Source organism: Physella acuta, unplaced genomic scaffold, assembly GCF_028476545.2.
Source record: "Physella acuta isolate Inbredline_101_S28 unplaced genomic scaffold, ASM2847654v3 ptg002332l, whole genome shotgun sequence".
NCBI classification, from domain to species: domain Eukaryota; kingdom Metazoa; phylum Mollusca; class Gastropoda; family Physidae; genus Physella; species Physella acuta.
The window spans coordinates 108,263-122,500 of NW_026733827.1; the positions used below are offsets into that span (position 1 = coordinate 108,263).

A 14,238-nucleotide genomic window follows, 5' to 3' on the forward strand; every position below is an offset into this window, starting at 1 on the left:
GGCTACTTCAACTTAGTCTATCATACACACACACACAATAACATGCACACACACACACAATAACATGCACACAGACACACAATAACATACACACAGACACACAATAGCATACACACAGACGCACGGTAACATAAACACACATACAAAGACACACAGACATAGTCATCAAAAGATACAAATTAGCTAATACAAACATAAACACGCACAAACCAATACGAAACGCACACACACACACACACACACCAACAACCTGCATGCCCAAACATATAGGCCTACTTCAACCAAATCCTCCATATACACTAACTCACACACACACACACAATAACATACACACAGACACACAATAACATACACACTGACGCACAGTAACATAAACACACATACAAACACACACAGACATAGTCATCAAAGGGTACACATACAAACAGAAACACGCACACACACCAATACAACATACACGTACACATACCAGCACACATACACACTGTGTTTATGTCTGCTGAAAAAAAAATCACCCGATCAATATTCGCTGTTATACCGAAACTAAACGGAGTTTTAAAAAATATAAAAAGTTCGAATTCCAGGCTATTATTTACTAATATATCTACCTTAATCCTGTTCCTAACTAAGCTTTAACCCTAACCCCTCCATTAACTCAATTCCTAACCCTAAATATGACCCATCCTTGACCTTAACCTCTGACCTTAACCTCAACCATAATATCGATATAGATATCGAAAATAATCCACGACACGCTCTACATTGACCCTCCGGCGATTCCGTACCGAAACTATAAGATAACATTGTTACATTTTGAACACTGTTATATTAAAAATAATATACGGCTGTAAATGTTTTATCTAATTCTTACCTTACACTTATAAACAGAAATACGCGTATGATGATAATTCACTTGATAAACCTTGAAATACCTATTCCCCTTAAGTCAATAACTCCGGTCTGGACGAAGGACATTTATTGATCTGTTTTTATGCATAAATATCTTTTCTAGGAAAACGCGAGCGAACCTCCATGAAATTTTCCCCTTAGAGGTCATCCCTAAAGGTCATCGGTCACAGTGATAACACGGGGGTGGGGACGGGGTTGGAAGAGTAGGGGTGGGGGGTTCATATAAAATGTGACGTCACACTTTTGAATTTTTAAAAATCATTTTTTTTTTTGGCAATTTAGTTTTCGTTTCGCATTTTTAAAAGCCTTGTAATTTTTTTTTTAATTATGACGGGGAGTGCGGAGGGGGGGGGGGGGATGGTGGAGTTAAAAGTCGTCAATAAACCATGACATCGCTATTGTACGACCACTTCGTACCGGATGTTTCAAGGCTACTATCAAGAAGACCTACCTCTCCTCCCCATTCTAACTGGTGTCTAAACTAAGAACGATATTTTTATTTCACATTCGCGGATAGGGTTGTTCTCTGGTTTAAGATAAGATTCGAATAAGAATAGGTTGTTAGGTAAGGTTTAGAAGTTTAGAGTGTAAGTGGTCGTATCGAGGATTGTTGCGCATCGCTACACAGGGAATCTACCCTCCCCCAACCCCTCACCTCCCCCACCCCACTCCCACCCCCTCCCCCCATCTCATCAATGGTTATCGGGAATTCAACGAATAAATAAAGGGGATTACCAATACGAATGAGGGGAGAACTCATTTTTCCCGTTAGAAATATGAGATGTTCCTTTCTTGTTTCAATTTACATTTCTTAAAAATTAAATTGATGACTTTTTTTTAATGTAGCTAATGCAGGGGTCAAATTGCTTACAGGGGGAGAGACGGGGCTGGACTATTGACGTTGTGTGACGAGTGGGGGGGCAGGGGGGGGGGATCAGAAAATGTGACGTGAATTTTGAATTTTTAAATATATATATTTTTTTAGAAATTTTGTTTTCATTTCGCATTTTTAAAAGACTTGTAATTTTTTTTTCAAATTATGACGGGGAGTGGGGAGGAGGGGGGTGGAGTTACAAGTCGTAAATAAACCGCGACGTCGCTATTGTACGACCACTTCCTACCGGATGTTTCAAGGCTACAATCTGTATATCAATAAGACCTAACACCCCCCCCCCCCCGCGCCATCCTAACTGGCGTCTGAAGTCGGAACGATACTTTATTTCACATTCGCGATATAAGGCTGTGTTCTGGTTTAGGATAAGATTCGAATAAGAATAGCTGTTTAGATAAGGTTTAGAGTGTAAGGGGTCGTATCGAGGATTGTTGCGCATCGCTACACAGGGAATCTCCTTAACCCCCCCCCCCCCCCCACCCCCCTCCCCCCATCTCATCAATGGTTACCGGGAATTCAACGAATAAATAAAGGGGATTAGCAATACGAATGAGGGGAGAACTTGGTTTTCCCTTTAGAAATAGATGTTCTTTTCTTGTTTCAATTTACTTTTCTTAAAAATTAAATTGATGACTTTTTTTAATGTAGCTAATGCAGGGGTCAATTAGCTAACAGGGGGAGGGGACGGGGTTGGACTTTAATGACGATGTGTGACAAGTAGGGGGGGTTGACGTCAATTTTGAATTTTTAAATATTTTTTTTTAGAAATTTTGTTTTCATTTCGCATTTTTAAAAGACTTGTGAAAATTTTTTTTAGTTATGACGGGGAGTGGGGAGGAGGGGGGTGGAGTTACAAGTCGTAAATAAACCGCGACGTCGCTATTGTACGACCACTTCCTACCGGATGTTTCAAGGCTACAATCTGTATATCAAGAAGACCTACCCCCCCCCCCCCCCCGCCCCATCCTAACTGGTGTCTAAAATAAGAACGATAATTTTATTTCACATTCGCGGTTTAAGGCTGTGTTCTGGTTTAAGTTAAGATTCGAATAAGAATAGGTGTTTAGGCAAGGTTTAGAGTGTAAGGGGTCGTATCGAGGATTGTTGCGCATCGCTAAACAGGAAATCTCCTTAACCCATCCCCCCCCCCCCCCCCAACCCCTCTATCTCCTCAGTGGTTACCGGGAATTCAAGCGGAAAATATCGTGGAAAAATTATTTTCAAAGAAAACGTAAATCGTTGTTTATTTTATGATAAATCTTTTTGAAAAAAACACTGTTTTCAACACTATGTGTACGAAAACGTGAAGTCTACCTAAAGAAGTAGAAATACTTTAGACGATATTAACAGCTCCCCCCACCCCCAAATACCCCGTCGTCTTTCACTTATTGGACCTGGGATCTGGATAAAATGCCGACATTGACAAAAGGCCGATATTGACAAAAGGCCGATAGGAAAAAAAGGCCGTCATCTAAAAGGCCGACTTCCCATTTTCTACTAGTCATTGGTAGTAGCTTTTTTTGTTTTTTCGTTCTTAATTTTTGTTAAAAATTAGGTGTTCGGCGTGAAAAGATGTAAAATAGACATTACGTCTTAGCCACTGGGTTTTAATAGACCAGGAAGTGATTTACACTGTGACACTATACACAGCGTGCTTGTGGCTGGTAGCTTATGGCCTATTTTAAATTAGAACAAAAAAAAAACAGACAAGTGTTCAAATGGCGTCGCTATAGGTGGAGCTAGTGGGGGCAGTGCTTTTCTCTCCGGGAAAGTTGATGCACCCCTCATCCAGAGCACGCCCACTGCCAACTCCCCCCCCCCCCCCCACCCACCCAATCCTTTTCCCTACACAGAGTAAGGAAAAGGATTGGGTAATAAAAAACTAATTAAAAAATCAAATGTATTATATAGAAAATATATAGCTTAAAGATTCCACCACTGGCAATTTCACCCCCCCCCCCCCCTCTCGCAATCGAAGAAAAATGTCTGAAAGAAACCCAGAACGGAAGTTAAACGCGCGGGAAAAATTGGAGGGAAGATTCGAGATTCAGACTGTGTAAGTTATTTTAAACGTCACTTTACCTGTCTAGATTTTTTTAAAGATTCACATGCTTGACTAGCTTCAAGACGTGCCAGAACGCAGACCGTTACAGTTTTTGATTTTCTTATTTCATATAACGGTTATAACCATACAATTTTTTCTAATGATTGAAAACGGTTGGCGAATTATTTCAACGATGTTATTAGTCGTGCATAGACGCGCGGTATTCGCGTGATTAACGTGGCGAGTGGGGAGGATTTTAGTTGACAGCCCGTGTGTAAGGGGGTCGTTGAGGGTGTGAATGGCAAGATCTATACGTCGATACGGTCGACTTTGTGACTTAAGTCCGGATCGGTGGTTTTACGCTGATTGAACTATCACGATACGGCTGGCGGGTTCCAGACGTCTGAAGACACGTTTGTTGTTCGTCTGCTCCAACGCGTGTTGAGAGTTTAAAATACTAAAGGGGGGAGGGGGGTGATTTTAGTCAGCGGTTCTTAATATTTTCGGAGATACCGAACACTAATAGTTTCATATGCGCATTCAGCGAACTCTTCTTAATAGTTCTATCGTACGCACTGACAGTGGCGTAGCGAGGTCGGGTGTCACCCGGTGCGGCACTTAATGGTGTCACCCCCCCCCCCCCCGAGGCGTAGCGACTCTTCCTGGGGACAAACTTTCAATTTTCTATTTGCACCTTTGCACCCCCCCCCCTTCAAACTTTCGATTTGCACCCCCACCCTGGAACTTTCGATTTGCACCCCCCCCCCCCCCCCTCGAGGCAAACTACTATGACGAGTGCACATTTTATACAAGGGAAACAACTCTAAAAATACTGCTAAAAAAACAAAAAAAAAGTCTTGTATAAACAATAAATACAAAATAAAAATAGTCGCGTTATTTATAATTGATATAGCTATTTGCAATTTTTTTTATAAAATAATCTGTGTTTGTGTTACAAGTTTGAAAAATATAATCTATTCTTATAAACCGAAAACTGTAACATAATTTCAAAATTAGTTTATTATTACCGGGGTTAGTGACAATTTAAAACAAGGCATAGTAATTTCTATAATTCAAATTTTGGATCCCTTGCTTAAAACTCAAGGGACAATACGAAAACCGTCACTAAGATGAGTAGTCTACTAGGTCAGGGAACCTATTGAGACGGAAGAGCCGAAATTTACAATTTACAAAATTTCCTTGTGTTTTAAGAAGAGCGACATTTCATTTTTTTTCCAATATTTGGTATTTGATTAGGATTATGTAAAGAAATTTGATTTGTTATTTAAAATAAATAGCTTTAAATATGAAATAATATTTATTCATATAAAAACATACACATGTTTCGCCAGAGTAATAAAATTAGTAATCAGGTAATATAACTATATAACTATATAACTTAAGAAGCTGTTAACATTTTTTTCGGCCTTTACCGACATCACCGGCTCAGAAGGTGACTCCCATTAGCCAGGAAGGCATCAACACGGCGAAGTCCGACTAACTGGCTTGGATATCGGTTTGATTGCCGTGTATCGGTCACTTCTGTCCTATGGTTCTCACCAGGCTTATCTTCCACCCTACTAAACGCAGGGTAAATACCCCACCTGTCCAGTACCCTGCTCGACCGTTGGAAGCTAATAACTAAAACACTACGTCACTCAGGTCAAACTAATAATTACTCACAGATAGGGAAATGCATTCTGAATAAAATAACATTCCCAATTTAACGATATTCGAAAAAGTCGGCACTTGGCAGTGGCAAGCATGGAATTATTGCCATGTTGTTGCCCATAGCACGGCTTTGGGCTGGGCCTGGTGCCGAAGCGGCAATTAGCTGTCCATATACTTTTTACTGCACCTATTCTCACTGTTCTCTGATAGCGTTTCTTGACAGTGTTTTGGATTTTGAAAATGAAATACTATAACTATGAATGTTTGTGCAAGGAGATGGAGAGCCGCATTTTGACATCAAAAGAGCCGCATGCGGCTCGCGAGCCGCAGGTTGCCGAACCCTGTACTAGGTCAATGGTCCGGCAACTTTTTCAACTAAAGGTTGCCGACACATACATTACTCGTCAAAACTCGTATTTTAGTAATGCTCGTATTTTAGTATTTTAGTTTTTCCTAAATAATATGAAACAGATTTGCGTTACTATCATTAAAGTGAAAAAAAAAAAAATACTATTTCTACTGTCTTCGTCAGGTGATAATATAATGAATTGAAACCATACACTGATCTTGTTCGAAACGTATTGTTTTGTTGGTTCGCGAGTTGTTGTTTTTGTTTTTTACGTTATCTAAGTAATTTTACTAGCTTGAGACGCATATGGCTTTTCACTCGAAAGTCTGGAGTTCGAATCGGGCCCAAGTCAGTAGAACGTCTCTGAATCCTACCAGCTTTGATAGGTTCCAAATTCAAGTTACGGAAATTAAAACGCGTCTGGGCAAAATGCTGAACACACTATCCCTTCAAACGCTACTTCATCTGCCCAAAAGATCGCTAGGTCTAAAGAGAATTCTTTACCTTACATTTACTCATTAGTCGCAACAACAAATAAATAACCCAAACCCGATATCAGCCTCGTTCTACTAAACACCGGAAATGCTGGTCGCGTATTTCCGGAAGAAATCGTCTCAGTTGTGTTGCTGAGGGTGCTTTGACTGACTCGACTCCGGTCCATTGATTCAAACCAGTGAGTTATTTGACGGTGTCTCCCATTGACACTTCCCGTCCTTAGACGGCCAAAGTTCTTGTTTACTTTGTACTTTAAAAAAATCAATGTAGACGGAAACACGTTTTTTTTTCAGGGTTTTTAACACCTTTGAATAGGTTGTCAAAAAAACAAATAAACATAAATAATTTGTATTTACAATTTTTTAAAGTAACGTAGCTATGCTAGGAAATGCGATGTGGAAGGGTGTGGTATGGTTGATATTTCTTAAGGGGGTCAACTTACTTCCAAAATACTTTTTAATAACTATTTTACTGATAGAAAACCTTGAGTTTGAGCAGATAGATTTAAATATACCTAATAAATTAAATTTAAAAAAAACTAAATTTAAATTCTCACCCTTTTTAGTCATGTTTAGGGGCCTACCTAGTACATACATGACCCCACTGAAATTGATTTTGTTTTAAAACACTTCAGCAGCTAGGAACTTCAATCTTTTTATTTAGATTACTGAATGGCTATTTAAAACAATAACGATAAGACGATAGGGTCAGCGCAGGGTATGTGATGCTCAATGAGCACATAAGTCACAACCGTTTACAAATAACTTTTACCTCAAATGCCAGAGCAGGGCCTGGCCGGAACGGCTAGCGGTTAATATTTCTTGAAAAGGGGTTTTTTAGATAAAGTGCTTGCTTCTAAAAAGAATTTACAGAGGTATCATCTCTGAGGAATTAAGTATTTACGCACATTTGAATATTCTACGCTGTGTTATCGTGGTTTTTGTGGCAAGTTTCGCTTTGACCAACTTTTACTTTTCTAAACAAATGCTGTCTTATCCTCTTGTGGCCTGTTCTAAGTCTGAAAATTATGTGTTGTTCCTGAAACACCCATATGAATCACAGCGACGTCCGTTGTGAGTTGGTTTAACGTTGCGTAAATGGTAAACGCTGGAGTTTGTACACTACACAAAGAAATGTATGAGGGAAGTAAGAGATAATCATACCTTTATTGTGATGTACATAACAGTATTGTTTGCCTCCCCTTACGGCTTATTAACCAATATCTCTCCACTATACAATTGTAGGAGTTGCTTCCCCTGCTTCATCCCGCTTCTCTCCTTATCTTTCACGATACCGCTGTCGACAAAGGAATTATTTCGCTATTTTCTTTAAGCCTAAAATGATTTAAGACGCTATTATGTTTTATCCCCCACACAAAAACACGTACATATACATGCAAATACACACACACACACGTGTACATAAGCACACGCATGCAGTAACTTCAAGTATTTTCTTCAGGCACTTCACGGGGGGGGGGGGGATACCCCCACCACCTTCACCCCGGTTGAAAATAGAAAAAATAAGAAAAATATATTATTACTATAGAAAATATATAAACCATAGCCCCCCCCCCCCCACACACACACACGCACACACGAAGTCTCAAGTGCCCCCCTTTCCCCCACCCACCCTGAAGAAAAATGTCTGTAACATATCCTGTGCACATGCATAGTTTTTTGCGTCTATTCCTATCCATTAGGAGTTTAGCGTTTTTACTAATGTGTTACAGAAAAGCACTCTATGACATACATAGAAGGCACGAACGCCCCATTAGAATACCCGAAACTATACCAACGTTTTGTCTTTTTTATGTTAGAATATTTTTTTAATTATGCAATACTATGTAGGCCTGTTCAAGACTGCCTTCATTGTGACAGAATAGCTACACGGTTTAAAAATGCTAATCGAAAATCTAGGTGAAACGAAGCGAAGTAAACTGAACAAAAATAAAACGCATTGAATGACTTTTGATCTTTTGTTATGTAAATACACACACTCGGCCTGTGTTAACGTTTGTCATGTTATTCAGAGACTATCTTTTTTTTATGTTTTACAAATTCAATGGCAAGCCTAGACATAATGTTGGTTTGTGCAAATACCGGAAACTTGCTTATCAATGTATAAATAACTAAAAAAAAAAGTTTTAAAAGAATTCAAATTATTATTTTATTAGTCTTAGCGTGTGGACGTCTTCTTGCACAAATTAAATTAAACCCAAAGCAGGTAGAATCAGTAGCTTACCGAGCTTAATCATTGTTTATCGAATATATTTTTTTTACTAACAGTTACGATAACAGTAGTTATGTCGCGAACAAACTATTTATAGCGACATTAAATACAATCTACTGTAGGTTTTGTTATTGAATAAAACAAAAACAAAAAATGTACTATATACATTATTGAGCGTCTCACATCAACCGATTTAAAGATTAATCAGCCAATGAGTTACTAAGCTGTATTGAAACACTATTAACTGAAATATTTTAGGCAGACCTAAGGACAGAGAACTAGAATGCTAAAGTCTCGAGTTCGAATCCGGGTTCAGTAGAACGTCCTTGAGTCGAGCCAGGAGTGGTGTGTGCCTCTCAAGTTAGGGAAAGTAAAGGTGGCTGGATAAAGTGCTGACCACACTATACATTCATATACCGAAGTCACAGAAACAGGTGAACTCTACTTCACTTGCCACATGGACAGTCAGGTATAAAAAGAGAACTTCACTGTAACAATCCCGGAACATTCGCAAGAGCCCGGTAAGGTTCTACTCCTAAGCTACGCAAAATACAATTTATAAATTCGTATTTCTAAAAATCAACCTGTTCTAGGAAATGTGCCAAGATTAACATTTCGCTTCAGCGGCAGACTGTTTTGTTTGTTGTTTTTTTTTCCAAAAAGAAAAAAAAACTATGATTTAATTATTTTTTTCAAGAAAAGGTTGAAAACAAATGCGTTTCACTTTTTTTTTTCGAATAAGCAGTGTTCAGTAAAAAGTATTCTATTTTGACATGTAATTTCCTACCACAATGACGGCACTGAATGGCTGAATAGGTTTTTTTTTCTCTTCCCCAACCCGAGTCAAAATGACAATAACCTTGCACAGCGCAATTCATTGTGTCAAATTACAACAACTGGACAGAAAATTACTAGATAGGAATTGAAGGAGGAAATGGGGGTGGGAGGAGGAGACGTAAACTGTCTCCAAAAAAAAATTGTAGTTGAACGTATGAACTTTGGTCTGTTAAAATTAATTTCATGTTCAGTCTTGTAAAGGTTAAACTGTGGTTTCAGAGAAGGGGAAATTGCCATATGTGTGTATATATATATATATATATATATATATATATATATATATATATATATATATATATATATATATATATATATATATATATATATATATATATATATATATACACATATATATATATACACATATATATATATATATATGTGTGTGTGTGTATATATATATATACGGCCTATATTTATATGGCCTATATATATATCTATATGTCCTCTCTATATATATATATAAATATATGGCCTATATATATATATATATATATATATATATATATATATATATATATATATATATATATATATATATATATATATTTATATATTTATATATATAAGTTACTTCCCTTTAATGAAAAATAAATCCTTAAGAAGAGAGAATTAACATTTTATTACTTTGTTTTTGGTGTTAAGAAAAAAAAAATAATTACACAATTAGCGGGGATTGATTAAGTGCAATGTCGTTAGGTATTTTTAACACTGCCTTTTATTTATTCTATACACTGAACATACTGTTCAATAATAATTATTTTTTTTTTTAAATCAATAACATTTAATAAGCCAGGTCCTACAAATCATATACGTTTATTTCTTTCCATTTACGGATAAGCTTGGAGTATTATCATTTTTGTTCACTAAATTGAAACAGGCGCGTCCGCCGGCGCCCCTGCACGGTTTGATTTGGCACCCTGGGCTATCATGTGAGCGCTATGCTGCATAATTTTGTTTTAAACAGTGCGATAGACTATGGATAAGAAAGGTTACTATAGTCTTTAAGTGAATCAAATCCGGGCGTCCTCCGGCACCCCGACAGGGTGCTATTTGGCGCCCCGGGCCTTCCGGTGTACGCTATGGTATCTACGTTCGCGTGAGTTCAAAAGACTATAAATAAGTTATGCACTATAGGCGTTTACTAAGTTCAATCAGGCGGTGACGTCATGGTGCGTCCTCTGGCGCCCAGACAGGGTGCTTTTTGGGGTCCCGGGCCTCCCGTGTTCGGTTTCGCGCCTACGTTCATTAAAGTGAGTGCAAAAGACTATGAATAAGTTGGGGTACTATAGTCGTTTATTAAGTTGAAGTAGGCGATTCAGCCCCGTGAGCACTTTGCGTTTATATTCGCGTTAGTGTTTTCTTTGTGTTTAGGTTGGGTTTGCGTTAGTGGTTGCGTTTTGATTTGGTTCGTTTTTGTTCTTTCTTTTTTCGTTTTCGTTTGTGTTTTATTTTCATTGGGTTTGTGTTTGTATTTGTGTTTGAGGTTGGTTTTTCGTTTGGATTTGGTTTGTTTTCGTTTGTTTTTTCTTTTGTGTTTTTTTCTTTGGGTTTGTGGTTGGTTTTGCGTTTGTATTTGGTTTGTTTTCGTTTGCTTTTTCGTTTGTTTTTTTCTTTGGGTTTGTGTTTGTGGTTGGTTTTGTGTTTGGATTTGGTTTGTTTTCGTTTGCTTTTTTCTTTGTGTTCGTATTGGTGTTTGTGGTTGTGGTTGGTTTGTTGTAAGTTTTTGTTTTCGTTTGTATTTGTAATTGTGTTAGCGTTATGTTTGCGTTTTGTTGTTTTGGTTTTGGTTGGTTGTGGTTTGGGTGGGCAATGCCGGGTTTATGATGATTACTAAACACACAGGTGATGGTCTTTAACAGAAAGGTTTTTCACAGAAGCCAGAGCAGGGCCTGGCCGGGACGGCTAGTATATATATATATATATATATATATATATCAGTAAATCAATGACCATCCACACGTTTTAGCATACAGCTATATCAATAACAAATAATCTTCTTTCTTCTATTCTAAACAGATCAAGGCCGTTTATAATGTGGACACGCATTCAGTGTGTGATTTGTAATCGATAATGGTGGTCGGTTTTTTTCTCTCCGATAGAGTTTGTTTAGAAATATAAGTTAATTTAGGGAACGATTTGGGTGAAATAATTAATCACGACCAATGAGGCACTATGAGAAGTAAAATGATTTTTATAAAATCTGATTTAAAAAATCATTAAAATGTCCAACCATAACATCGTTTGCCATTTATTTTAATCATAGTAATTAATATATATATATATATATATATATATATATATATATATATATATATATATATATATATATATATATATATATAATATATAATATATAATATATATAGATAGATGCTAACACTAATCCATTCACAAATTATTAACAGCCGAAGAATTTTTTAAAATCGTGTAACATTTTAAACCACACACCGCCGCTAACACATTACCTTTACAAACACGAATAAATCCAGTAGTAATTATGCACTTCACGTAATGGCCCTAGGGTTAATTCCTCCTAATTATAGCCACGCTTAATTTATCATAGACACAGAACAAATAAAAATGCCAACACTCGAATCAGATTCGACAGCAGTTCTAACACAACACCATGAAGCAAACATTCACTTGAATCACGTGTTAATGCAAAACTCTTTCGGCAATTCTTTGGTTTAAATATAGTCATTCGATTTCCTGGAAAACCCGTGTAGGCAGTGGCGTATCCGTAGAGAGGTGTTTTACAATCAGGCTTGTCTTATTAAACACACACACACACACACATATATATATATATATATATATATATATATATATATATATATATATATATATATATATTGGATATATATATAGATATAGAGATATAGAGATATTAAGATATATTTTATTATATATATATATATATATATATATATATATATATATATATAAGTATACAGAAAATACATGTGAATGTATGTAGATGTTATAAGTATAACATGAATATATATATATATATATATATATATATATATATATATATATATATATATATATATATATATATATATATATATATATATATATATATATATACATATATATATATATATATATCTAATACTATAATGGGCTACGTTCGCACATCTCTCTCTCTCTCTCTCTGTCCGCAAAAAATTTTCGCCGGACATCACGTCAGAAACGGCAGCGATATATGGAGAACTTTATACGGACTTTTGTTGAAAATAATATGTTAGATGTTTTAAATGTATAACCACAATTTTATTTAAAGAAGAAAAATAAAAAATCAAGGCGTATTCGAATATAGAGAAACAGTATTATTTATGCAACCGGAAAAGCATTAATAGATGTGTAAAAGAACGCATAAAACTGTGACGACACTATTGCTTACTAATGACGTCATCTGCCGTGTTTAAAATAAAAAAGAAATGAACTATTTCATTCAAATTTGATTTAGATCTACGTACACTATGAAATGTATACAATACAATTTTTCCGGCCTAAACTCATAACATTTATTTATACAAAATCTTTGTTTGGAACTGGCTAATTTGGGATAAAAAAATTAATTTGAAAGAATAGGCATATTCGCGTAAGTTAAGATTTTAAAATACGTCTTTCATTCTCTGAAATTTATAAGGTGCCTAAATAGCGGAGATGTTAGTGTACTATAAACCACGCAGGTGGTGCGGGTTCGAGACCCACCAAGTCAACTTGGTTAATGTATTTTTTTTTTATTTTGCTCGGACTAAACTTAAAAAAAAAATTCAATTAGGATTCTAGATCTAGATTGTCGGGTGTCCGATAAGGCACTTCCCGGCGCCGCAGGCGCTTCAAATTTGGCAGGATCTTGCCTTGGGGCGACATAACACAGGGGCCGGTTGGCCGAAAAGTCTACGATGAGGGGGTCAAAACTGACCTCGACTGACCGGTACCTTATATGAGCTATAAATCGAAAAAAAAATGTCCACGGAGGAACCTCTTCATAACTCTTGAGGTCGTAGACCGACCCTATGGCGAATTAATTAAGCATTCACATTCTCAATGTTTTCGAAAGCCTAAGCGAAGCTGGGCAGCATGCCTAGTATATATATATATATATATATATATATACACCTTTCTATATTTATGTATAAATAACATTATATATAAGTATATATAAAAAATCATGAGTATATACATATGTATAAGTATAATCATAAGATGGTTGAGTAGGCCTTCATTTATGTGGTATGTCTTTCATCTGCTATTTTGTTAAGTCTAGTGTTTATTTAGCATTTGGTCTAAGATAAAATCAATGAACGCTAAACGTTGTGTAACAGCTTGGGTTCGGATTAGACACAATTGTGAATATAGTAGTGTTTCTAGAAGAGAGGTGTGTGGGGTGTTACTTGTATAGGGTGACTGTGGTGTTATCAGAGGTGTTGCTGTAGTGTTACTAGAGGTGTTGTGTGAGGTGTTACTTGTATAGGGTGACTGTGGTGTTATCAGAGGTGTTGCTGTAGTGTTACTAGAGGTGTTGTGTGAGGTGTTACTAGTATAGGGTGACTGTGGTGTTATCAGATGGGGTCGCTGTAGTGTCACTAGAGGTGATTGTGGTGTTACTAGATGTGGTTGTGGTGTTACTAGATGTGGTTTTGATGTTACTATGGGAGGGTGCATGTGGTGTTATTAGAGGTGCTGTGTGAAGTGTTACTAGGGGTGGTTGTGGTGTTACCAGAGGATGGATGAAGTGCTACTAAAAGTTGTGGGTGTGGTGTCACAAGAGGTAGTTGTGGTGTTATTAGAGGT

The 14,238-nt window shown here is 36.8% G+C and overlaps 1 protein-coding gene across 2 annotated transcripts in view; it reads right to left on the reverse strand.

The window, feature by feature from the left end:
- LOC131932967 (MAM and LDL-receptor class A domain-containing protein 2-like) overlaps window positions 1-12,070 on the reverse strand; it is a 33,573-nt gene extending 21,503 nt beyond the window's left edge. Inside the window, exon 1 of one of the 2 annotated variants that reach the window (XM_059289847.1) lies at window positions 11,898-12,070. The gene's annotated coding sequence lies outside the window, so the exon portion shown is untranslated. Of the gene's footprint in view, window positions 1-7,523; window positions 7,729-11,897 lie in introns of those variants that run through there. The other variant, XM_059289848.1, reaches the window with a different exon arrangement.
- Between the last annotated feature and the right edge of the window lie 2,168 nt (window positions 12,071-14,238).